Genomic DNA, 26,415 nt, shown 5'->3' with positions numbered 1-26,415 from the left:
CTGAGGATGCAGTCAAGTAGAAAATATCTAGAGACAGATACTGTAAATACATATTTCAGAGAAATATCAAATGGTTTTCTTGTTGTTCGTCTACTTTCCCTGAGAACATTGACTACATGTTGATAGTATTGATAATACAAAAAAATGATCAGCTGGACCAACCCACTGACACGATTATACAATGTTTAAAAGGATACTTCTGGATTTTGGCAATGAGGCCCTTTATCTACTTCCACAGAGGAAGATGAACTCGTGGATACCATTTTTATGTCTCTGACCAGTATGAAGGAAGTTAGAGGTAGCTTCGCGGGCCAATGCTAACTATTGTTAATGCAATGACTGGAAGTGTCACGATCGTGTGGGGGATTGACGGACCAAAACGCAGCATTTGGAAAATAAGCCATCTTCATTTATTTTGAAGAGAAGGAAAAACGAAACAAAACACTTACAAACTAACAAAAACAATAAACGACCGTGAAGCTAATAACGTAGTGCACACACAGAGGCTACAAACGTTCAGACATAGACAATTACAGACAACAAACTAAAGCCTATGGCTACCTTAAATATGGCTCCCAATCAGAGACAACAGAAATCAGCTGTCTCTAATTGGGAACCCATTCAGGCAACCATAGACTTTCCTAGACAACTACACCCAACATAGACACAGCTAGACACATTCACTCAACACAAACCCATACACTACACCCAACACCCCCTTTACCATATAACCACCCAAAACCGACAAAACACAAAACATTCCCCCATGTCACACCCTGACCTGACTAAAATTATAAAGAAAACAAAGAATACTAAGGCCAGGGCGTGACAGGAAGTCTATCCCACTCAGCACGCAATGTCGAATTATGGGTGATATCAAGTTCGTCCATCGTGGCCGTTATTTCGCCTTGAAATAGTAATCCCAAATTGGGATTTGTTTTAGTTCGTCCCGTTTTGGTCCAAAGTTAGCCGAAGATCATTCTGACCAAAAATATAAACGCGACATACAACAATTTCAACGATTTTACTTCCATTCCTTTCAATTTTTTTGAAAAAGCTGTTGCGCAGCAACTCACTGCCTTCCTGAAGACAAACAATGTGTACGAAATGCTTCAGTCTGGTTTTAGACCCCATCATAGCACTGAGACTGCACTTGTGAAGGTGGTAAATTACCTTTTAATGGAGTCAGACCGAGGCTCTGCATCTGTACTCGTGCTCCTAGACCTTAGTGCTGCTTTTGATACCATCGATCACCACATTCTTCTGGAGAGATTGGAAACCCAAATTGGTCTACACGGACAAGTTCTGGCCTGGTTTAGATCTTATCTGTCGGAAAGATATGTTTGTCTCTGTGAATAGTTTGTCCTCTGACAAATCAACTGTAAATTTCGGAGTTCCTCAAGGTTCTGTTTTAGGACCACTATTGTTTTCACTATATATTTTACCTCTTGGGGATGTCATTCGAAAACATAATGTTAACTTTCACTGCTATGCGGATGACACACAGCTGTACGTTTCAATGAAACATGGTGAAGCCCCAAAATTGCCCTCACTAGAAGCCTGTGTTTCAAGCATTTTCAGACAGTTTGCAGCCAAGTGGATGGCTGCAAACTTTCTACTTTTAAACTCGGACAAAACAGAGATGCTTGTTCTAGGTCCCAAGAAACAAAGAGATCTTCTGTTGAATCTGACAATTAATCTTGATGGTTGTACAGTCGTCTCAAATAAAACTGTGAAGGGCCTCTGCGTTACTCTGGACCCTGATCTCTCTTTTGACGAACATATCAAGACTGTTTCAAGGACAGATTTTTTTCCATCTACGTAACATTGCAAAAATCAGAAATTTTCTGTCCAAAAAGGATGCAGGAAAATTAATCCATGCTTTTGTTACTTCTAGGTTAGACTACTGCAATGCTCTACTTTCCGGCTACCCGGATAAAGCACTAAATAGACTTCAGTTAGTGCTAAATACGGCTGCTAGAATCCTGACTAGCCTCCCTACACTGGCTTCCTGTTAAGGCAAGGGCTGATTTCAAGGTTTTACTGCTAACCTACAATGCATTACATAGGCTTGCTCCTACCTATCGTTCCGATTTGGTCCATACCTACACGTACGCAATGGTCACAAGACGCAGGCCTCCTAATTGTCCCTAGAATTTCTAAGCAAACAGCTGGAGGCAGGGCTTTCTCCTATAGAGCTCCGTTTTTATGGAATGGTCTGCCTACCCATGTGAGAGACGCAGACTCAGTCTCAACCTTTAAGTCTTTACAGAAGACTCATCTCTTCAGTAGGTCATATGATTGAGTGTAGTCTGTCCCAGGAGTGTGAAGGTGAACGGAAAAGCTCTGGAGCAACGAACCGCCCTTGCTGTCTCTGCCTGGCCGGTTCCCCTCTCTCCACTGCGATTCTCTGCCTCTAACCCTATTACAGGGGCTGAGTCACTGGCTTACTGGTGCTCTTCCTTGCCGTCTCTAGGAGGGGTGTGTCACTTGAGTGGGTTGAGTCACTGACGTGATCTTCCTGTCTGGGTTGGCGCCCCCCCTTGGGTTGTGCTGTGGCGGAGATCTTTGTGGGCTATACTCGGCCTTGTCTCAGGATGGTAAGTTGGTGGTTGAAGAGATCTCTCTAGTGGTGTGGGGGCTGTGCTTTGGCAAAGTGGGTGGGGTTATATCCTGCCTGTTTGGCCCTGTCCGGGGGTATCATCGGATGCGGCCACAGTGTCTCCTGACCCCTCCTGTCTCAGCCTCCAGTATTTTTGCTGCAGTAGTTCATGTGTCGGGGGGCTAGGGTCAGTCTGTTATATCTGGAGTACTTCTCCTGTCTTATCCGGTGTCCTGTGTGAATTTAAGTATGCTCTCTCTAATTCTCTCTTTCTTTCTCTCTTTCTTTCTCTCTCTAGGAGGACCTGAGCCCTAGGACCATGCCTCAGGACTACCTGGCATGATGACTCCTTGCTGTCCCCAGTCCACCTGGCCGTGCTGCTGCTCCAGTTTCAACTGTTCTGCCTGCGGCTATAGAACCCTGACCTGTTCACCGGACGTGCAACCTGTCCCAGACCTGCTTTTTTTCAACTCTCCAAAGACAGCAGGAGCGGTAGAGATACTCTTAATGATCGGCTATGAAAAGCCAACTGACATTTACTCCTGAGGTGCTGACTTGTTGCACCCTCGACAACTACTGTGATTATTATTATTTGACAATGCTGGTCATTTATGAACATTTGAACATCTTGGCCATGTTCTGTTATAATCTCCACCCGGCACAGCCAGAAGAGGACTGGCCACCCCTCATAGCCTGATTCCTCTCTAGGTTTCTTCCTAGGTTTTGGCCTTTCTACGGAGTTTTTCCTAGCCACTGTGCTTCTACACCTGTATTGCTTGCTGTTTGGGGTTTTAGGCTGGGTTTCTGTACAGCACTTTGAGATATCAGCTGGTGTAAGAAGGGCTATATAAATACATTTGATTTGATTCAATGCAAATAGTCTGGTTAGCCATTTGATTAGCTGTTCAGGAGTCTTATGGCTTGGGGTTAGAAGCTGTTAAGAAGCCTTTTGTACCTAGACTTGGCGCTCCGATACCGCTTGCCGTGCGGTAGCAGAGAGAACAGTCTATGACCATTGACCATCACCAGTTCTCTCTGCCACCGCACGGCAAGCGGTACCGGGGCGCCAAGAATAGGTCCAAAAGGCTCCTTAACAGCTTCTACCCCTAAGCCATAAGATTGCAGAACAATTCATCAAATGGCCACCCCGACTATTTGCATTGACCCCCCTTTGTTTTTACACTGCTGCTGCTCGCCGTTTATTATCTATACACAGTCACTTTACCCCTACCTACATGTACAAGTGACCTCAATTACCTCGACTACCCTGTACCCCAGCACATTGACTTGGTACCAGTACCCCCGGTATATAGCCTCGTTATTGGTATTTTATTGTGTTACTTTTTGGCCGTCAGTTTATTTAGTAAATATTTTCTTAACTCTATTTTCTGAACTGCACTGTTGGTTAAGAGCTTGTCAGTAAACTTTTCACAGTAAGGTTTAAACCTGTTGTATTCAGGGCACGTGACGAATAACATTTGATTTGATTTTCGAGCTTGATTTGTCAGTTGTCACCTGCCTTTTTACCCACTGAGTAATAGCAATCTCTCCCTCTTTCTATTTCCATGTTTGTGCTAGAAACAGAGCTAAGGAGGACCGGTTTCAAAGATCAGGGTCATAATCTGCATGCCACCGAGACTAATTCGCTCGTCCTTGTTTGCATCTCTCATTCTCTCAGAAATCCTGCCACGCGGGTTGGTTCAGCAGATGCTCAGCTAGCGCCATCTCGGAGCCTGTGTTGGCTTGCGGTGGCGTGCCTCTCTGGCTCCAGTCTTGCTCGCTCCTATCTCTCCATCCATCCCTCTCTCTCTGCCCCACTCTCTCTCTCGATTTCTCTCGTTTCTCTCTTAAAGCCAGGCAGGCAAGTATTTCTTGTTATAGTTCTGTAAATATTTCTCCCTGTTCGACTGTTGTTTTCCTATTTTTCGATGATCTGTTTTGATAATTTTTTTATTTTCTTACATAGTCCAGTATTTTCAGGAATGACCTACTCTGATGTTTTGGTTTGTGTATGGTGAAGTACATTAATGCCGGTTATTATTATTATTATTATTTTTTTGTCATTGTTCTTATCACTTATCTCTCTCTCTCTTTCGCTCTCTTTCCTATCTGGAGTTGTAATGTTGCTCTTTTGAAATGTTGTTCTCTGTGGTTAAAGTGCAATTCATGTGAAATTAATGTTATGAATTTGAATATATATACAGTTGAAGTCGGAAGTTCACATACACTTAGGTTGGAGTCATTAAAACTCGTTTTTCAACCACTCCACATATTTATTGTTAACAACCTATAGATTTGGCAAGTCGGTTAGGAAATCTACTTTGTGCATGACACAAGTCATTTTTCCAACAATTGATTACAGACAGATTATTTCACTTATAATTCACTGTATCACAATTCCAATGGGTCAGAAGTTTACATACACTAAGTTGACTGTGCCTTTAAACAGCTTGGAAAATTCCAGAAAATTATGTCATGGCTTTAGAAGCTTCTGATAGGCTAATTGACATAATTTGAGTCAATTGGAGGTGTACCTGTGGATGTATTCCAAGGCCTACCTTCAAACTCAGTGCCTCTCTTTTGACCACATGGGAAAATCAAAAGAAATCAGCCAAGACCTCAGAAAAAAAAGTGTAGACCTCCACAAGTCTGGTTCATCCTTGGGAGAAATTTCCAAATGCCTGAAGGTACCACGTTCATCTGTACAAACAATAGTATGCAAATATAAACACCATGGGACCACATAGCCGCCATACCGCTCAGGAAGGAGATGCGTTCTGTCTCTTAGAGATGAATGTACTTTGGTGCGAAAGGTGCAAATCAATCCCAGAACAACAGCAAAGGACCTTGTGAAGATGCTGGAGGAAACAGCTACAAAAGTATCTATATCCACAGAGAAATTAGTCCTATATCGACATAACCTGAAAGGCCGCTCAGCAAGGAAGAAGCCACTGCTCCAAAACCGCCATAAAAAAAGCCAGACTACGGTTTGCAACTGCACATGGGGACAAAGATCGTACTTTTTGGAGTAATGTCCTCTGGTCTGATGAAAGAAAAATAGAACTGTTGGGCCATAATGACCATCGTTATGTTTGGAGGAAAAAGGGGGAGGCTTGCAAGCCGAAGAACACCATCCCAACCGTGAAGAACGGGGGTGGCAGAATCATGTTGTCGTGGTGCTTTGCTGCAGGAGGGACTGGTGCACTTCACAAAATAGATGGCATTATTATAAAATGATGTGGATATATTGAAGCAACATCTCAAGACATCAGTCAGGAAGTTAAAGCTTCCAAATGGACAATGACCCCAAGCATACTTCCAAAAGTTGTGGCAAAATGGCTTAAGGACAACAAAGTCAAGGTATTGGAGTGGCCATCACAAAGCCCTGACTTCAATCGTATAGAAAATGTGTGTGCAGAACTGAAAGAGCATGTCCGAGCATGGAGACCTACAAACCTGACTCAGTTACACCAGCTCTGTCAGGAGGAATGGGCCATAATTCACCCAGCTTATTGTGGGAAGCTTGCCGGAAGCTTGTGGAAGGCTACCTGAAACGTTTGACCCAAGTTAAATAATTTAAATGCAATGCTACCAAATACTAATTGAGTGTATGTAAACTTCTGACCCACTGGGAATGTGATGAAAGAAATAAAAGCTGAAATAAATAATTCTCTCCACTATTATTCTGACATTTCACATTCTTAACATAAAGTGGTGATCCTAATTGACCTAAAACAGGGACTTTTTACCAGGATTAAATTAATTGTGAAAAACTGAGTTTAAATGTATTTGGCTAAGGTGTATGTAAACTTCCGACTTCAACTGTATATACAGTGTATATATATATATATATATATATATATATATATATATATATATATATAGTACCAGTCAAAAGTGGTGACACACCTACTCATTCTAGGGTTTTTCTTTATTTTGAATATGTTCTACTTTGTAGAAAAGTAGTGAAGACATCAAAATTATGAAATAACACATATGGAATTATGTAGTAACCAAAAAAGTGTTAAACAAATCAAAATGTTTTTTATATTTGCGATTCTTCAAAGTAGCCACCCTTTGCCTTGAAGACAGCTTTGCACATTGGCATTCTCTCGACCAGCTTCATGTGGTAGTCACCTTTGAAACATGAAAGTCAGTCACTCATTTCAAGAACTTTAAAGAAAGTTTCTTTGAGGGCAGTCGCAAAAAAACATCAAGTGCTATGATGAAACTGGCTCTCATGAGGTCTGCCACAGGAAAGGAAGACCCAGAGTTACCCCTACTGCAGAGGATAAGTTCATTAGAGTTAACAGCCTCAGAAATTGGCAATTAACTGCACCTCAGATTGCAGCCCAAATAAATGCATCACAAAGTTCAAGTAACAGACACATTTCAACATCAACTGTTTAGAGGAAGCTGCGTGATTCAGGCCTTCATGGTTGAATTGCTACAAAGAAACCATTAATAAAGGACATCAATAAGAAGAGACTTGCTTGGGCCAAGAAACACAAGGAATGCACATTAGACCAGTGAACATCTGTCATTTGGTCTGATGAGTCCAAATTTGAGATTTTTGGATCCAACCACCGTATCCTTGTGAGACGCGGAGTACGTGAATGGATTATCTCTGCATGTGTGGTTCCCACCGTGAAGCATGGAGGAGGAGGTGTGATGGTGTGGGGGTGTTTTGCTGGTGACACTGTTGGTGATTTATTTAGAATTCAAGGCATTCAACCAGGATGGCTACTGCAGCATTCTGCAGCGATATCCCATCTGGTTTTCCCTTAGTAGGACTATCATTTGTTGTTCAACAGGACAGTGACCCAAAACACACCTCCAGGCTGTGTAAGGGCTATTTGACCAAGAAGGAGAGTGATGGAGTGCTACATCAGATGACCTGGCCTGTTTACAATCACCCGACCTCAACCCAGTTGAGATGGTTTGGGATGAGTTGGACCGCTGAGTGAAGGAAAAGCAGTCAACAAGTGCTCAGCTTATGTGGAAAGACTGTTGGAAAAGCATTCCTCATGAAGCTGGTTGAGAGAATGCCAAGAGTGTGCAAAGCTGTCATCAAGGCAAAGGGTGGCTACTTTGAAGAATCTAAAATATAATTAGTTTAAAATTTTTGGGGTTATTACATCATTCCATATGTGTTATTTCATAGTTTTGATGTCTTCACTATTATTCTACAATGAATAAAATAGTAAAAATAAAGAAAAACCCTTGAATTAGTAGCTGTGTCTTGACTTTTGACTGGTACTGTATATACAGAGCATTCAGAAAGTATTCAGATCCCTTGAATCTTACCACATTTTGTCACGTTACAGCCTTATTCTAAAATTGATTCAATTAAAAATGTTTCTCATCAATCTACACACAATACCCCATAATAACGAAGTGAAAACATTATTATTTTTTTTGTTGCAAATTTATTATAATAATTACAATATTTTATTTAGATAAGTATTTAGACCTTTTGCTATAAGACTCGAAATTGCATTCAGGTACATCCTGTTTCCATTGATCATCCTTGAGATGTTTCTACAACTTGATTGGAGTTGTCGTGGAAAGTTCTCATCAAGTGAGAGAGACTGTCATTTCTTCAATAATTATTGGATAATTGAATCATCGAATCACCTTTTTTTTGATTATTTTGATTATTTGCAATAATGAGGATCGAAGAGTGTTGGATCGAGAGTCTAACCTTTACAAACAATGCTGGTCCTTATATAGCTGATACTAAAAATGCTTCGTTACGGTTGGTTCCACCCCTCCCATGCAGATTGGGGGGGCACCATAAGCCACTTTGGGTTCATCCTGTGGTCATCTGTCTTTGGTGTTCTTTCCCAGATGCAAGAATGATTAGACACAATAAGTGTTTTGTGCTATTCCTCCAGGCTCTCTCTATCTTGGTTACACCCACCACATCTTATCTATGGAATGCCGGCTGTAGGTTTTTAGGCTCCTCAGTTCACATAGACATAGATGAGAAGGTACTCAATCAAAGCTATTCGATGCATAAACAGTATTATAACATAATCTGATTTTGCTCTCACAGAGTCCACCTGTGGTAAATTCACTTGATTTGACATAATTTGGAAAGACACACACCTGTCTATATAAGGTCCCCTCAGTTGACAGTGCATGTCAGAGCACAAACCAAGCAATGAGGTTTTGTCAAGAAGTTTGAAACATCCAAGACTCTTTCTAGAGCTGGCCGCCCGGCCAAACTGAGCACTCGGGGGAGAAGGGCCTTGGTCAGGGACGTGACCAAAAACCCGATGGTTGCTCTGACAGAGCTCAAGAGTTCCTCTGTGGAGATGAGAGAACCTTCCAGAAGGACAAGAATCTCTGCAGCACTCCACCAATCAGAACTTTAGGGTAGAGTGACCAGCTGGAAGCCACTCCTCAGTAAAAGGAACATGACAGCCCTCTTGGAGTTTGCCAAAAAGCACCTAAAGGACTCTCAAACCATGAGAAACAAGATTCTCTGGTCTGATGAAACCAAGATTGAACTCTTTGGACTGAATGCCAAGCGTCACGTCTGGAGGAAACCTGGCACCATCCCTATGGTGAAGCATGGTGGTGGCAGCATTATGCTGTGGAAGTGTTTTTCAGCTGCAAGGACTGGGAGACTAGTCAGGATTGAGGGAAAGATGAACGGAGCAAAGTGCAGAGAGATCCTTGATGAAAACATGACAGGACCTCAGACTGGGGCAAAGGTTGCTCTTCCAACAGGACAATGACCCCAAGTATACAGCCAAGACAACGCAGGAGTGGCTTTGGGACAAGGCTCTAAATGTCCTTGAGTGGCTCTGCCAGAGCCCGGACTTGAACCCGATTCAACATCTCTGGAGACACCTGTAAATAGCTGTGCAGCGACGCTGCCCATCCAAGCTTGAGAGGATCTGCAGAGAAGAATGGGAGAAAATCCCCAAATAAAGGTGTGCCGAGCTTGTAGCGTCATACCCAAGACTCAAGGCTGTAATCGCAGCCAAAGGTGCTTCAACAAAGTATTGAGTAAGGGTGTGATTTCAGTTTTAAATTTTTTGTAAATTTGTGAGTTGTGAGTTGTACTCTATCTGTCCTGGTCGGTCCCTGTTTGGGAGACCAGATGCTCCTGGAAGTGTTGTTGGAGGGACAGTTGGAGGCACTCTTTTCTCTGGTCTAAAAAAGATCTATCCCAATGCCCCAGGGCAGTGATTGGGGACATTGCCCTGTGTAAGGTGCCGTCTTTGACTCTCTGTGGTCACGAAAGATCTCATGACACTTTTCATAAGAGTAGGGGTGTTAACCCCGGTGTCCTGGCTAAATTCCCAATCTGGCCTTCATACAATCAGTCACCTAATCATCCCCAGCTTCCAATTTGCTCGTTATTCCCCCTCCTCTCCCCTGTAACTATTCCCCAGATCGTTGCTGTAAATGAGAATGTGTTCTCAGTCAACTTACCTGGTAAATAAGGGTAAAATAAACAATTAAAACATGTATTTACAATAATTTTGGCACTACTCTATATCCATACAGGGGCCTCATTTATAAACGTCTGTCCCAACTCTCATTTAATTGGACCCACTTCAGAGTAGTGAATAGCTTTATGCGATCCGATCAGGAAGCACAGTTTGGCGGTAGAACAGACATTTCACCTTTTCCATCCATGTTTGTAGGCTACGTCTGAATACTGTCATGTGAAATTTCTCGAGTAGACAATGGCATACATATATCGTAACCATTACAGAATAAATTCCTCATTCTGAAGTAGCCACACAACGAATTTCCATGTGCAGCTCTCGTTTGATTGGGCCTGTTAGATAGTCTAATGTAATTTTGTTTATCTGTCCCGTGCATTAGAAAGAGGGTGCGGTTTATAACATACAGGTGAACAGACAGTTGATATTTTTCATTGAAGTGTGTAGGCTACCACTGTAAGTAGGCCTACTGTAGTTGTCTTTCCTTTTCTAGTAGGCAGTGTTTTATAATGCACGCACAGTGCAGCATATTTAGATTCGGGAAAAACTAAATGCAAAACATTATTCAATTCAAATGATCAGTTTACAGCTCCACAACCATTTGCAATTGTTTTTGTCTGATATTATAAACGGGGAACATGCTTATGTACGGTGTGCGCCAAGTTTATACATCTCAATATTTTGAAACCTGCACAGTCTTTTCAGAAATATTGCATGCATATATTTAGTGTAAAATTGACGCAAGGTTATAAATGAAGCCAGAGATTATTACAATGTGGTTCTTACTCCATTCAAATCGTCTTAAGAAATTAAACAACAGTAACCATCTGGTATTTGAATGAAAATGAAATATTTTGAACAAATGTAAAAAATTAAAAAAAAGGTAAAGCTGTAAACATTTGTGTTAACAACATTTTTGGTTGGAAACAAGGAATGCTTTTCCCAACAGGAACAGTTGTGCAGTGGTGGAAAAAGTATTCACTTGTCATACTTTAGTAAAAGTAAAGATGCCTTAATGGAAAAGGATTCAAGTAAAAGTTAAAGTCACCCAGTAAAATACTTGTGTCACGCCCTGACCGTAGAGATCCTTTTAATGTCTCTATTTTGGTTGGTCAGGGCGTGAGTTTGGTTGGTCATTCTATGTCTGGTGTTCTATGTTGTCCTTGTTTTCTATTTCTGTATGTTTGGCCTGGTATGGTTCACAATCAGAGGCAGCTGTCTATCGTTGTCTCTGATTGAGAACCAAACTTAGGTAGCCTGTTCCCACCTGTGTTTGTGGGTGGTTGTTTTCTGTTTTGTGTGTTCACCTTACAGGACTGTTCGTTTATCGTTTTTGTTGTTTTGTCAAGTGTTTCATATTTTAATTAAAATAATGAACACCTACCACGCTGCACCTTGGTCCTCCTCTCCTTCTCCAGACGACGAACTTTACAACTTGAGTAAAAAGTTTTAAAGTATCTAGTTTGAAATGTACTTAATAATTGCAGTGGTGGAAAAAGTACTCAGCTGTCATATAAAGTAAAAGTAAATGCTATGCATCAAATGTCTTATATTAAGCAAACCAGATTTAAGGACAGACATAAATTACAAATGCAGCATTTGTGTTTAGTGAGTGCTAGATCAGAAGCAAAAGGGATGACATTGTGTTATACTGATAGGTGCTTGAATTGGGCCATATTGATATCCTGCCAGAGCATTCTAAATGTAACTAGTACTTTTTGGTGTCAGGGGAAAATGTAGTGGAATGTAGTGGAGTAAAAGTACAAGTTGTCAAAATTAGTAAAGTACAGTTACCCCCCAAAAGACTACTCAAGTAATATATTTCAAGCATTTTTAGTAAAGGGGGGCGTAAGTGGTGGCAGGGAAGTCAGACGCAGGAGAACAGAACTAGGTTGTTGCCGGAGCAGTTTAATCCAAAAACCAACGGCATAAAAATACAACAGCATATGGGTACAAAAAACCTGACGCGCACAAGTAACATGTGCACAAGCACATACAACAAACAATTCCACACAAAGACATGGGGGGAACAGAGGGTTAAATACACAACAAATAATGAGGGAAATGGAAACCAGGTGTGTTGGGAAACAAGTGGAAAATGAAAAGTGGATCGACGATGGCTAGAAGACCGGTGATGCCGACTGCCGCCCGAACAAGGAGAGGAAACGACTTCGGTTGAAGTCATGACATTTTTACTTAAGCACTTTACACCACTGTGTTTGTGTTTGTGTGTGTGTGTGTGTGTGTGTGTGTGTGTGTGTGTGTGTGTGTGTGTGTGTGTGTGTGTGTGTGTGTGTGTGTGTGTGTGTGTGTGTGTGTGTGTGTGTGTGTGTGTGTGTGTGTGTGAGAATGTTGCTGACTCTCAGTCGGAGTCGCATGAATCACAGTTTTGACAAGCGGGTCCAGACCGAACCAAATCTGAACCAATCATAAACGTCTATTGTTTCACAAATTTGGAAAGTACAGTATACAATAGTGCACAGCGCAGTAAAGAAAAGTAGAGTATAGTTCAGTTCAGCAGGGCATACAGTACAATGTACTTTATTGTATCTTACTGTACTCTACTGAATTAAACTCAACTGTACTCTACTGTACTGTACTGTACTTTGCTCTACTGTACTGCACTGTACCCGTATATACTGTGCTGTACTCTACTGAATTAAACTCTACTATACTGTACTATAATACACTGTATTGTACTGTACCATACTGCACTGTACTCTACTGGACTGTGCTGTCCAAACTTGTGAAACCTAGACATATTTTCAACATCTGGAAAATAAGTATTCTAGGCTAATTAAGATGCTAGTTAACACATGGCTTGACCTAGGAACTCACAAACAGGTTTGAAAATAGCACTCACTCTCCTCTTTTAAGAAAAAGTTATTGTTTATGGATATTCCCATCATACAACTATTTATTAAAGGTCCCGCACAGAAATCCTATTTCGTAAAAATATCCTTGCATGACCAAGCACCCCTATAATATTTTTACGCTATTAAAATGCTCAGAATTTAAGAAATTGTACCTTTCTCTCATCTATCAGGAAGCCTGAAAGAACAGGCTGAGTGGGCGGGGAGCTTATATTCATGAGCTCGGCTTGACCGACAGCTCTTTGAAATACCCTTGTGTTAGTTGCCTGGTGACAAGATAAACAATGGGCCACATGTCATTCTGAGCCTAAATAGTATGCCTCGAGGCGTTTTCTCTGCAAAATGCTCTCATGGTGAACAGAGCTGATCGTGGACTGTTGGATATTCAGACAAACAGTAGCAATACACTATTGCATTTCTATTGTTTCGTAACTAATTACAGAATAAAGTTCACTGTTACACTTCATCACAATAGTGAGTAAAGCCTGAGTCACCCTAGAAGCTTAGACATAAGGGAATGTACATAAAAACAGCATACAATAAGTGTACTGGACAATTTATTGGTGCCTCTGCATTAGCATTAGAAATTACAATATGTTCAGAATTGTATGTATTGATCAGACATTTCTTTTATTATTTACAATAGGCCAGCATAGCCGAAATGTTGATCAACACGAACGCTTATAAGAAATAATGGTGACACATCATTTGGCATCAACTTATTAGCGCTATAATCCTAATATAGGCACCCGGTGCCCTACAGTGTACAGGACCCCATTTGTAACACACATTTTCCCTCCGAAAGCTTGAAAAAACAATACAAAGTAACAAAATGTGATATCATGTCACGTAAAAGTTAACTACAGAGATTGATGGGGAGGGGAGGGGAGCGGGACCCATGTACCCTGTTTCAATCAAGAAGGCTTCCGTCACCGACTTGGCTTCAGTTATCCCCAAGATAGAAGCGGTAGACAAGTGCAGCTATGGCCTCCTCATCCGGCCTCTCACACTGGGCAGACAGGGGCCCTGGGATGGACAGCTCGCCACAAACGCCGCTAGATGAAGGGTGACCTCGTTGAAGAGGAGATTCAGGAGCCTGCATACGTAGCGTGTAATGTTTTTGAAAAGGGAAATGTTTGGGTATGAACTAAATGTCCTTTTATTTTTTTTACTGTTCTGTGTTATGGTGCTATCAATTCATTGATGGAGTGATCTACTCATTCAATCTACAAAGCGTTTTCTGGTGTTTTTGAAGTACTCAATTTGAAATACGCAATATTTGGTTGTGGACTTTTTGGTGAAACTTTTCGGTGTTTGAATTTTTGTGGGCCTGAAGTGCTCAATTGATTTGAAATGAATAACTATAACTGAAAGTATGTTGGGTCTGTCTTCACAGGGCTTCACAGCATATGCCCCCCTTCTTTGCCTGGGAAAGCTGATTTTGTATCGTAGCAGGTGGTTGCCTGGGAAGCTGTGCAGACAGAGTAAATGTTGAATTCTCTAAAATGTCCATCATTACAGCTTGATGATTGTGGAAAGACAAAAGGAGATGGAAAGTGAAATAATAGCCCCCCCCCCCCCCCCCCCTCCCCCCTCCACCATCATGATTAGACCCAATGACACAAGCTACATTGACTGTAAGACAACGACACACACAATGGAATGGCAGAATATGACTTTCAGGGGTGAATTACAAATACTACCCACACCGCAACTCCTTTTGTGGGCAACATTCCTTCATGGCAGCTGTGTGCTGGCAGTTCTCAGACTCAACGTAGGGAGCTGAGGGATGGAAGAACAAAAATCATATAGTGACTATCAGGTGTGTTGCAGAAAATATACCGTTCACAAGTCAAAACAATCACCTAACCCCCCCCCCCCCCTGCCAATTCGTGCACATTCATTATGGGAGGTGTTGCCCTTTGATTGTTTATGTTCATCAATTCCGCATTACATATATCACCAGTAGTACATTTCAAATGAATCCCTGTCCTTTGTAATCTAGAGTGATTGGTTTAATATGGCCATTTCTGTGAATGCATTCAATATTATTACAGTCATTTACTGTGGACACGTTGTTTGCAGAGCTCACAACCTTTGCTACCCGCTGCACTATCAATTATCAGGAAATCAAAGTTTTTTTCTCTCACAGTGACTTAGGCTATCTCCAATATTTGGGTACAATATGTGTCCGTACAAATTAATTTCAAACAATCAAGAAAATGGATTCTGCATGTTGCATATCTCATATTGAGTGTACCAATGCCTGATTCACACTACCGCACCAAACCAAGGAAGGGGTTTGGTATGAAACACACTCCCTTCTAGATGTACTGTGTGGTACGACCTCAAGGAATTACTATAAAAGCAGGTGACGTCAAGCCTTATTTGGCAATGGTCTTGGTAAGTGGGGTGTGCCAATATTTTTTCTATGATGCTTCCTTGACTAGACTACCAACATAACACAACATTCTAAAGGCAGTAAGGCACATTTCCACATGACCAAATGTAGCGCCTTTGTTTACGGTGTCATACACATCTATGTCCTTTTAGGTAGATGTAAAAAAAATATCATGTAAGCTGTGAGAAGTGTACGATTATATTCGGAGCTGCATCCATCGTAACAAGAAACAGATGACAATGGGGTCGTGTCAACTCGTATTTTTTCCACAGCTGTTTTGACTGAATGGTGGTGCAGTCTGCTAAGACAGTTGGCTCATAGTTCAATGGCTGTAAGTTCCATTACCACATGGGGCAATTATCATCACATTTTTCAAATCCTTTAACAATATTCATCCCATACCCACACACTTCTAAGTTTGACAAATGAAAGCATACTTGTGAGAGGGGTCCACCCTGGTAGTAGTTGTAGGTTTTAATACATTACCCAAGACCAATCTGTGAGTGAAATTTGACCATTGGAAAAAGAGCTACTACATAAATACTCCAATGCAGGTTGGATTGAATTGAGCACCTAAGCTTCATTTTCAAGGTGATGATTAAATTCTCCCAACTTGGTAATTGAACTTACACCGCAAGTGGCAATAGATGTCAGCAACTCACCGCGGTGAGATAACTGTCCAAACCATATATGCTTCCAATGCACATACTTTTATTATCAGAGCATGGCAACTTCTGGTAAGTTTGCCTTATGCCCCGTACACATTGTGACGTATTTCATGACGTCGTACGTCATCTTCACGGAGTCTTGCCCTGCCACTGAACAGTTCCAGACAGTCCAGAATAGATGTTTGGCTTATATCGAAATGTGTTGAAAGTGTGTTACTCAAAATGTTTTTACTACTCCGCTCACAGACCACCGTCTATTTCCATTTATGTGAAATTATTTACCCCTTATACTAACCATGGTAGAGCATCCTACTGGAAGCTAAATAGCTCCTTATTGAATAACCATCTAGTTAAGTCTGAGGTTAAAGGTCTACTTTCACACTTATGGGAAAAGGCTTGTGCAAAAAAAGTCTTATTACAATAGCTGGGAGCACTTTAAATGACCTTATATGGTAATACTCTTGCTTAGACCGGAAGAGCTGAGGAGGAAAAGGTGGTAATAGCTTCCTCTTCCTCAAAAAACCTCCAGCCGGCCTTTCAGGGGAGGAGAAGATGGAACTGATTGAGTTACAAAATAAACTGGATGACAGATACGCTGAGCGTACAAAACATTAAGAACACCTGCTCTTCCCATGACAGACTGACCAGGTGAATCCAGGTGAAAGCCACGTTGCTTTATTGATGTGCTAAATCCACTTCCATCAGTGTAGATGAAGGGGAGGACACCGGTTTTAAAGAAGGCGTGTTAAGCCGTGAGATAATTGAGACATTGATTTTGTATGTGTGCTATTCAGAGGGTGAATGGGCAAGACAAAATATTGAAGTTCCTTTGAACGGGGTATGTCAAGAACTGTGTCAAGAACTGCAACACTGCTGGGTTTTTCACGCTCAACAGTTTTCCATGTCTATCAAGAATGGTCCACCACCCAAAGGACATCCAGCCAACTTGACAACTGTGGGAAGCATTGGAGTCAACATGGGCCAGCATCCCTGGGGAACGCTCTTGACACCTTGTAGAGTCCATGCCCTGACGAATTGAGGCTGTTCTGAGGGCAAAACGGGGTGCAACTCAATATAAGGAAGGTGTTCCTAAAGTTTTGTACACTCAGTGTATAGATAAAAGCAGAAGGAGCCTTTATTAGATACAGGGAAAACTGGCTTGAGGAGGCAGAACAGAATTCATACTATTTCTTTAGACTTGAGAAATTTCACTGGAATGGAATGGAATCAATGGAACGTAGTCAACATGTGGTTTCCATATGTTTGATGTGTTCAATACCGTTCCATGAATGCCATTCTATAATGAGCCTGTCCTCCTATAGCTCCTCCCTCCAGCCTCCTCTGGAACCCACAGATATGTTTTTTGACTCACTGAATACTGTTAATTCTATCATTGATAGAGACTATGAACAGTGATGAACCCATCATTGTTGAAGAGATTATCGAGTTTATCAAACATCTAAAGAACAATAAATCCCCAGGTATTGATGGAATTATGTCCGAATTTTACAAGTTATTAGTCGGGCTCCCGCGCCTCAGCCGGCTCGTCGGGCTCCCTAACCTCGGCCTGCTCGTCGGGCTCCCGCGCCTCGGCTGGCTCCCCCAGGTAGGACGCCAGGTGTTGTCCGTAGAGGGTGGTACTGTCACGTCTGCCCCCGCTCCCCCTCTCTGGCGCTTGAGGCCGCCAAGCTGTTCATCATTACGCACACCTGCCACCATTGTTTCGCGCACCAGCGCTTCATCGGACTCACCTGGACTCCGTCACGTCATTGATTACCTCCCCTATATCTGTCACTTCCTCAGTTTCATCCCTATGTCTGCATTGATGTTGTTTTGGTTCTCTTGTCCAGATGCGGATTTTGATTTGTTTCATGTCTATTTATTATTACATCCTCACCCTGTACTTGCTTCCCGTCTTCCAGCATCTGTCGTCTCAAGACCGGTACATTATCAAACTCAAAAATGGCACCTCACCTAGATTTGAGAGGAATTCGTCAAGGTTGTCCTATCTCATCGTATCTGTTTTTATTAGTCACCCAACTACTTACAAATTATATGAATAGTCCTGTACAAGGTATTTCCATAGCTGGTAAAGAAATTATTATAAGCCAGCTGGCTGACAATACTACATTTTTTCTGAAAGACGCTAGTCATATTCCAATATCGATCAATATGATATAATCATTTTCCATAGCATCTGGTCTACGTCTTAACATTAATACATATGAACTTATGGCTGTCAAAGATGGTGTGACTATGGTATTCCAGTGAAAGAAGAACATACATATTTAGGTATGACTATTACTAAGGATCAGAAGTCTAGAGGCTTTTTTTAGGGGGTAGATCAGCGTTTATATTGCAGCTAGATTGTGGCTTCTATCAATGCAATTGTGTGCATCATTTCCAATCCCCCAAATACTTAAAAAAAATATATATACAGTACCAGTCCAAGGTTTGGACACACCTACTCATTCCAGGGTTTTAAGTTAATTTTGAATATTTTCTAAATTGTAGAATAATAGTGAAGACATCAAAGCTATGAATCATGTAATAACCAAAAAAGTTTTAAACAAATCAAAATATATTTTATATTTGAGATTATTCAAAGTAGCCACCCTTTGCCTTCGTCCAAAGGTGTAAAATGAGTTCCCTGTAAAATATAGATATTATATTCCTTCTCGTTCAGCCAGGTAAAGACTGATCATCTTTTCTTATTATCTGCTAAGCCATTACAATTATAACTAGCTATTTGATTATACTAACCATAACATATGTTTGTAAACTTACCATTAATAATTGAGTATCCATATAGCAGTACCATGATATTTACACTGTTAAGCATACTGTAACTTCGACAAAGTAAACCTCTAATTGTCCTCCAATATTCCACCCGCTAAAACCTTCCCCCATCCCAAGTTGGGTTGTCATCCCAGTGACTGGCTGAGCATCCCTGTACACATGGATCTGGAGCCTTTAAGAGAAAGGGGCCCATCCTTAAAAAGAGCAGATGGTGCTACCTACAACAGAACCAGATCCACAGCCAACACCATTTCGAACGCCCTCGACTCAGTTGTACTGCGTCTAGTTATTTAAAAAATCTGATTTTTCCCCCCACAGTTGACAGATAATTGCGTGATAATACAAGCACTTACCTAGCTGGCATGAAAATAAACCACGGGGAAAAGTGTCCTCCATTCGCCATTTAAGTGCATAGATGACGTGTATTTTTGCCTGCTGCCCCCATTTCGATACAGGTGCATGATAATGGTCCATCCTAAATCAAAACAAATGTCACACATATATTATTTAGTATATGTTAAGACAAGATTAAATGAAGAATAGTCTGATGGGTGACAAAATTCGCCTATCACTTGGGACTTCTAAACCCAGAAAAAAAAGAAACGTCCCATTTTCAGTGCCCTGCCTTTCAAAGATAATTCGTAAAAATCCAAATAACTTCACAGATCTTCATTGTAAAGGGTTTAAACACTGTTTCCCTTGCTTGTTCAATGAACCATAAACAATTAATGAACATGCACCTGTGGAACGATCGTTAAGACACTAACAGCTTACAGACGGTAGGCAATTAAGGTCACAGTTGTGAAAACTTAGGACACTGAAGAGGCCTTTCTACTGACTCTGAGAAACACCAAAAGAAAGATGCCCAGGGTCCCTGCTCATCTGCATGAATGTGCCTTAGGTATGCTGCAGGAAGGCATGAGGACTGCAGATGTGGCAAGGGCAATAAATTGCAATGTCTGTACTGTGAGACGCCTAAGACGGCGCTACAGGGAGACAGGACGGACAGCTGATCGTCCTCGCAGTGGCAGACCACGTGTGACAACACCTGCACAGGATCGGTACATCCGAACATCACACCTGCGGGACAGGTACAGGATGGCAGCAACAACTGCCTGAGTTACACCAGGAACGCACAATCCCTCCATCATTGCTCAGAATGTCCACAATAGGCTGAGAGAGGCTGGACTGAGGGCTTATAGGCCTGGTGTAAGGCAGGTCCTCACCAGACATCACCGGCAACAACGTCGCCTATGGGCATAAACCCACCGTCGCTGGACTAGACAGGACTGGCAAAAAGTGCTCTTCACTGACGAGACGCGATTTTGTCTCACCAGAGGTGATGTTCGGATTAATGTTTATCGTCGAAGGAATGAGCGTTACACCGAGGCCTGTACTCTGGAGCGGGATCAATTTGGAGGTGGAGGGTCCGTCATGGTCTGGGGTGGTGTGTCACAGCATTATCGGACTGAGCTTGTTGTCATTGCAGGCAATCTCACTGCAGTACTTAATGCAGCTGGTGGCCACACCAGATACTCACTGTTACTTTTGATTTTGACCCCCCTTTGTTCAGGGACACATTATTCCATTTCTGTTAGTCACATGTCTGTGGAACTTGTTCAGTTTATGTCTCAGTTGTTGAATCTTGTTATGTTCATACAAATATTTACACATGTTAAGTTTGCTGAAAATAAACACAGTTGACAGTGAGAGGACGTTTCTTTTTTTGCTGAGTTTATATTATCACTTGTGAATGATGCCCAGCATAAGAAAAAAAGCCTTTTTTTGTGACTTGTTCGAATCATAGTCGCACACCTCATGTAGCCTAGCCGGTAGGCCCATATGTTATGATAAAGTTTGTATTCAACTAAAGTGGCCAAGTAACTTCTTAAAATTAAGCACATTAAAAACCTGTTGAGGACAGAGGGCGCTGTTTTCACTTTGGGGGAAAATCGTGCCCAATTTAAACGGCCTCGTACTCAATTCTTGCTCGTACAATGTGCATATTATTATTACTATTGGATAGAAAACACTCTCTAGTTTCTAAAACTGTTTGAATTATATCTGTGAGTAAAACAGAACTCCTTTTGCAGCAAACTTCCTGACAAGAAGTGGAAAATCTAAAATCGATGCGCTGTTCTAGGGCCTGCCTATTAATGTCCTTGATATTTATTAGTATAGATGCAATTCATACGTCTTCCACTAGATGTCCACAGGCAGTGAGAGAAGAAATGGAGTGAATAACTTGATCTGGGGTCGAATAAAAGCTCTCGGCATGACGTGTCACCAGTTTCCTGTTTTCTGGAGAGCGCGTGAAGGGACCTGGTTTTGCCTTCTGATAAGCTGTCGCTATGGACGACTAATTTCTCCGGCTTTGATTTTATTTGATACATGTGACAATTTCATCGTAAAGTATGTTTTTTCAATATAGTTTTATTAGATTATTGAAATTTATTCGGGACGTTAAGCGTGTTGCGTTGTGTGCCTTTGTTCAGGAAGGAGAGCTTCGCGCTACTTTGCTAGCTTTCCGTGCTAATTGACTGGAGAAGAGGACATTCTAAATCCAAACAACGATTGTGCCCGACAAAGGACCCCTTGTACGACATTCTGATGAAAGATCCTCAAAAGTAGGACCCATTTTATGATGTTATTTCATATATCTGTCAAACATGTTGTACTAGTAGTTTGCGCCCAGATTTTGGGTACTCTCTCGCTATACCTAAGCTGGATGTCGTAATGAAGTTATTTTTAGAATTCTAACACGGCGATTGCATTAAGAACTAGTGTATCTATCATTTCCTATACAACATGTATTATCTAGTAACGTTTATGAATAGTTATTTGGTCAGAATAGTTGGAGTATCATAAAAATATCCACACATTCTGGGAAAAAGATGCTACGTTAGCACAATGCATAACCACTGATTTCAGCTCTAAATATGCACATTTTCGAACAAAACATAAGTGTATGTATATCCTGATGTGTTGCGTCAGCCACATTGCATAACAAAGTTTTTTTGATGCTAGTGGTTGTATTAATGTGGGATCTATCGCATCCCACAAACCCAGACTATGTTTGGAATATTTATTTCTCGCACAGAATAGAATAGTTCGACTTTTGTACTATGGGGGATAGTAGATTGACATAGGATAGTGCTTTTGCTGTTCGTTAGGCCTATTCATCTTGTTGGCTGACAAAATGTAAATGTGGACAGTTCTTCCAATATCTTCAATTTGCACCTCGGAATTGGATAAGGACGCACACAGTTGTGTCCCCTATGTGTCTGTCTTAACTTGTAGCCTGTGAGAAAGACCTGATCACACACAGTTGTGTCCCCTTTGTGTCTGTCTTAACTTGTAGCCTGTGAGAAAGACCTGATCACACACAGTTGTGTCCCCTATGTGTCTGTCTTAACTTGTAGCCTGTGAGAAAGACCTGATCACACACAGTTGTGTCCCCTATGTGTCTATCTTAAAGGAAGATGGAGAGTAGTGTTTATAAACGCAAGATGGAGGACAGTTGGAGATCACATTAGAACAGGTCAGGGTTCCATAGCCGCAGGCAGAACAGTTGAAACTGGAGCAGCAGCATGACCAGGTGGACTGGGGACAGCAATGAGTCATCAGGCCAGGTAGTCCTGAGGCATGGTCCTAGGGCTCAGGTGCTCCGAGAGAAGAGAGAGAGAAAGAGAGAGAGAATTAGAGGGAGCATACTTAAATTCACACAGGACACCGGATGAGACAGGAGAAATACTCCAGATATAACAGACTGACCCTAGCCCCCTGACACAAACTATTGCAGCATAAATACTGGAGGCTGAGACAGGAGTGGTCGGGAGACACTGTGGCCCTGTCCGACGATACCCCCGGACAGGGCCAAACAGGCGGGATATAACCCCACCCACTTTGCCAAAGCACATCCCCCACACCACTAGAGGGATATCTTCAACCACAAACCTACTACCCTGAGACAAGGCCAAGTATAGCACACGAAGATCTTCCCCACGGCACAAACCCGAGTGGTAAACCAACCTGGACAGGAAGATCACATCAGTGACTCAATCCACTCAAGTGACGCACCCCTCCTAGGGACGGCATGGACGAGCACCAGTAAGCCAGTGACTCAGCCCCTGTAATAGGGATAGATGCAGAGAATTGCAGTGGAGAGATTGGAACCGGCCAGACAGAGACGGCAAGGGCGGTTCTTCGCTCCAGTGCATTTCCGTTCAACTTCACATCCCTGGGCCAGACTACACTCAATCAGAAGACCTACTGAAGAGATGAGTCTTCAATAAAGACTTAAAGGTTGAGACCGAGTCTGCGCCTCTCACATGGATAGGCAGACCATACCATAAAAATGGAGCTCTATTGGAGAAAGCCCTGCCTCCAGCTGTTTGCTTAGAAATTCTAGAGACAGTAAGGAGGCCTGCGTCTTGTGACCGTAGCATATGTGTAGGTATGTACGGCAGGACCAAATCGGAAAGATAGATAGGAGCAAGCCCATGTATAGCTTTGTAGGTTAGCAGTAAAACCTTGAAATTAGCCCAAGCCTTAACAGGAAGCCAGTGTAGAGGCTAGCACTGGAGTAATATGATCACATTTGTTGGTTCTAGTCAAGATTCTAGCAGCCGTGTATAGCACTAACTAAAGTTTATTTAGTTCTATATCCTGGTAGCCGGAAAGTAGAGCATTGCTGTAGTCTAATCTCGAAGTCACAAAAGCATGGATACATTTTTCTGCATAATTTTTGGACAGAAAGTTTCTGATTTTTGCAATGTTATGAAGATGAAAAAAAACGGTCCTTGACAGGGTCCAGAAAAGGAGGTCCTTCAGTTTTATTTGAGATGACTGTACAACCATCAAGATGAATTGTCAGATCCAAAAGAAGATCTCTTTGTTTCTTGGGACCTAGAACTAGCATCTCTGTTTTGTCCGAGTTTAAAAATAAAACATTTGCCTCCATCCACTTCCTTATGTCTGAAACACAGGCTTCCAAGCAGGGCAATTTTTGGGCTTCACCATGTTTCACCGAAATGTACAGCTGTGTATCGTCCGCATAGCACTGAAAGTTAACATTATGTTTCCGAATGACATCCCCAATAGGTTAAATATATAGTGAAAACAATAGTGGTCCTATAACAGAACCTTGTGGAACACCAAAATTTACAGTTGATTTGTAAGAAGACCAACCATCCACAGAGACAAACTGTTACCTTTCCGACAGATACGCTCTAAACCAGGCCAGAACTTGTCCGTGTAGACACATTTGTGTTTCCAATCTCTCCAAATGAATGTGGTGATTGATGGTATCAAAGCAGCACTAAGGTCTAGGAGCATGAGGACAGATGCAGAGCCTTGGTCTGACGCCATTAACAGGTAATTTACCACCTTCACGAGTGCAGTCTCAGTGCTATTATGGGGTCTAAAACCAGACTGAAGCGTTCTGTATACATTGTTTTTCTTCAGGAAGGCAGTGAGTTGCTGCGCAACAGCTTTCTCAAAATTTTTGAGAGGAATGGGAGATTCGATATAGGCCAATAGTTTTTAAAAAACATTTTCTGGGTCAAGGTTTGGGTTTTTCAATAGAGGCTTTATTACTGCCACTTTTAGTTTGGTACACATCCGATGGATAGGGAGCCGTTTATTATGTTCAACATAGGAGGTCCAAGCAGAGGACGCAGCTCTTTCAGTAGTTTAGTTGGAGTAGGGTCCAGTATGCAGCTTGAAGGTTTAGAGGCCAAGACTATTTTCATCAATGTGTCAAGAGATATAATATTGAAAAACGTGAGTGTCTCCCTTGATCCTAGGTCCTGGCAGTGTTGTGCAGACTGAGGACAATTGAGCTTTAAAGAAGGGTCTGTAATTTGCTTTCTAATGATCATGATCTTTTCGTCAAAGAAGTTCATGAATTTATCACTGCTTAAGTGAAAGCCATCCTCTCTTGGGGAATGATGCTTTTTAATTAGCTTTGCGACAGTATTAAAAATACATTTTCGATTGTTCTTATTCTCCTCAAATAATTTGGAAAAATAGGAATATCGAGTAGCAGTGAGGGCTCTTCGATACTGTCTTTCCAAGCCAGTCGGAAGACTTCCAGTTTGGTGTAGCACCATTTCCGTTCCAATTTTCTGGAAGCTTGCTTCAGGGCTAGCGTATTTTCTGTATACCAGGGAGCTAGTTTCTTATGATAAATGTTTTTTGTTTTTAGGGACGTGACTGCATCTAAGGTATTACGCAATGTTACATTTAGTTCCTCAGTTAACTTACCTTGGGAAGGTGGAGTGAGTCTGGAAGGGCATCTAGGAATCTTTGGGTTGTCCGAGAATTTATAGCAAGGCTTTTGATGATCCTTGTTTGGGGTCTGAGCAGATTATTTGTTGCAATTGCAAACGTAAGAAAATGGTGGTTTTATAGTCCAGGATTATGAAGAAAAATATTAAGATCCACAATATTTATTCCACGGGACAAAACTAGGTCCATATTATGACTGTGGCAGTGAGTAGGTCCGGAGACATGCTGGACAAAACCCACTGAGTCGATGATGGCTCCGAAAGCCTTTTGGAGTGGGTCTCTGGACTTTTCCATGTGAATATTAAAGTCACCAAAAATGTATGTTTTGTTCGAAAAATGTGCATATTTCAAGTATAAATCATAGTTTTACATTGCAGCTACAATCACAAATATCACCAAAGCAGCTAGAACAATTACAGAGAGCAACGTGAAATACCTAAATACTCATCATAAAACATTTATGAAAAATACATGGTGTACAGCAAATGAAAGATAAACATCTTGTGAATCCAGCCAATATTTCAGATTTTTTAAGTGTTTTACAGCGAAAACACAATATAGCATTATGTTAGCTTACTACAATAGCCAAACACACAACCGCATTCATTCACCGCAAAGGTAGCGATCGCAAAAAAACATCAAAAGATATAAAATGATTCACTAACCTTGACAAACTTCATCAGATGACAGTCCTATAACATCATGTTACACAATACATATATGTTTTGTTCGAAAATATGCATATTTAGCGGTACAAATCGTGGTTTTACAATGTGAATACGTAGCCAAACTGCACAAAATTATCCGGATATATTTCTGACACTCACCTAATCTAATCAAAGAACTCATCATAAACTTTACTAAAAAATACATGTTGTACAGCAAATGAAAGATACACTAGTTCTTAATGCAATCGCCGTATTAGAATTCTAAAAATAACTTTAGTACGACATACAGCTTATGTTATACCGAGACAGCGCCTGCAATGAGGGCGGAAAATAGAACTAAACATTTTCCACAGAAATACGAAATAACATCATAAATGGTTCCTACGTTTGCTGAGCTTCCATCAGAATGTTGTACAAGGAGTCCTTTGTCCAGAATAATCGTTGTTTGGTTTTAGAATGTCCTCTTCTCCTGTCGTATTAGCAAACATAGCTAGCCATGTGGCGCAAACGTGCACAACTTCACATGACGCAAAGAAAAGAAAATTCCGAAAATCGCAATAAACGTTCAATAAACTGATATAACTCGGTTTAAAAAAACTACTTTATGATGTTTTTATCACATATATCAAATAAAATCAGAGCCGGAG

The sequence above is a fragment of the Salvelinus fontinalis genome, chromosome 26, assembly GCF_029448725.1.
Source record: "Salvelinus fontinalis isolate EN_2023a chromosome 26, ASM2944872v1, whole genome shotgun sequence".
Taxonomy (NCBI): Eukaryota; Metazoa; Chordata; class Actinopteri; order Salmoniformes; family Salmonidae; genus Salvelinus; species Salvelinus fontinalis.
Note: the sequence above shows the minus strand (reverse complement) of the source record.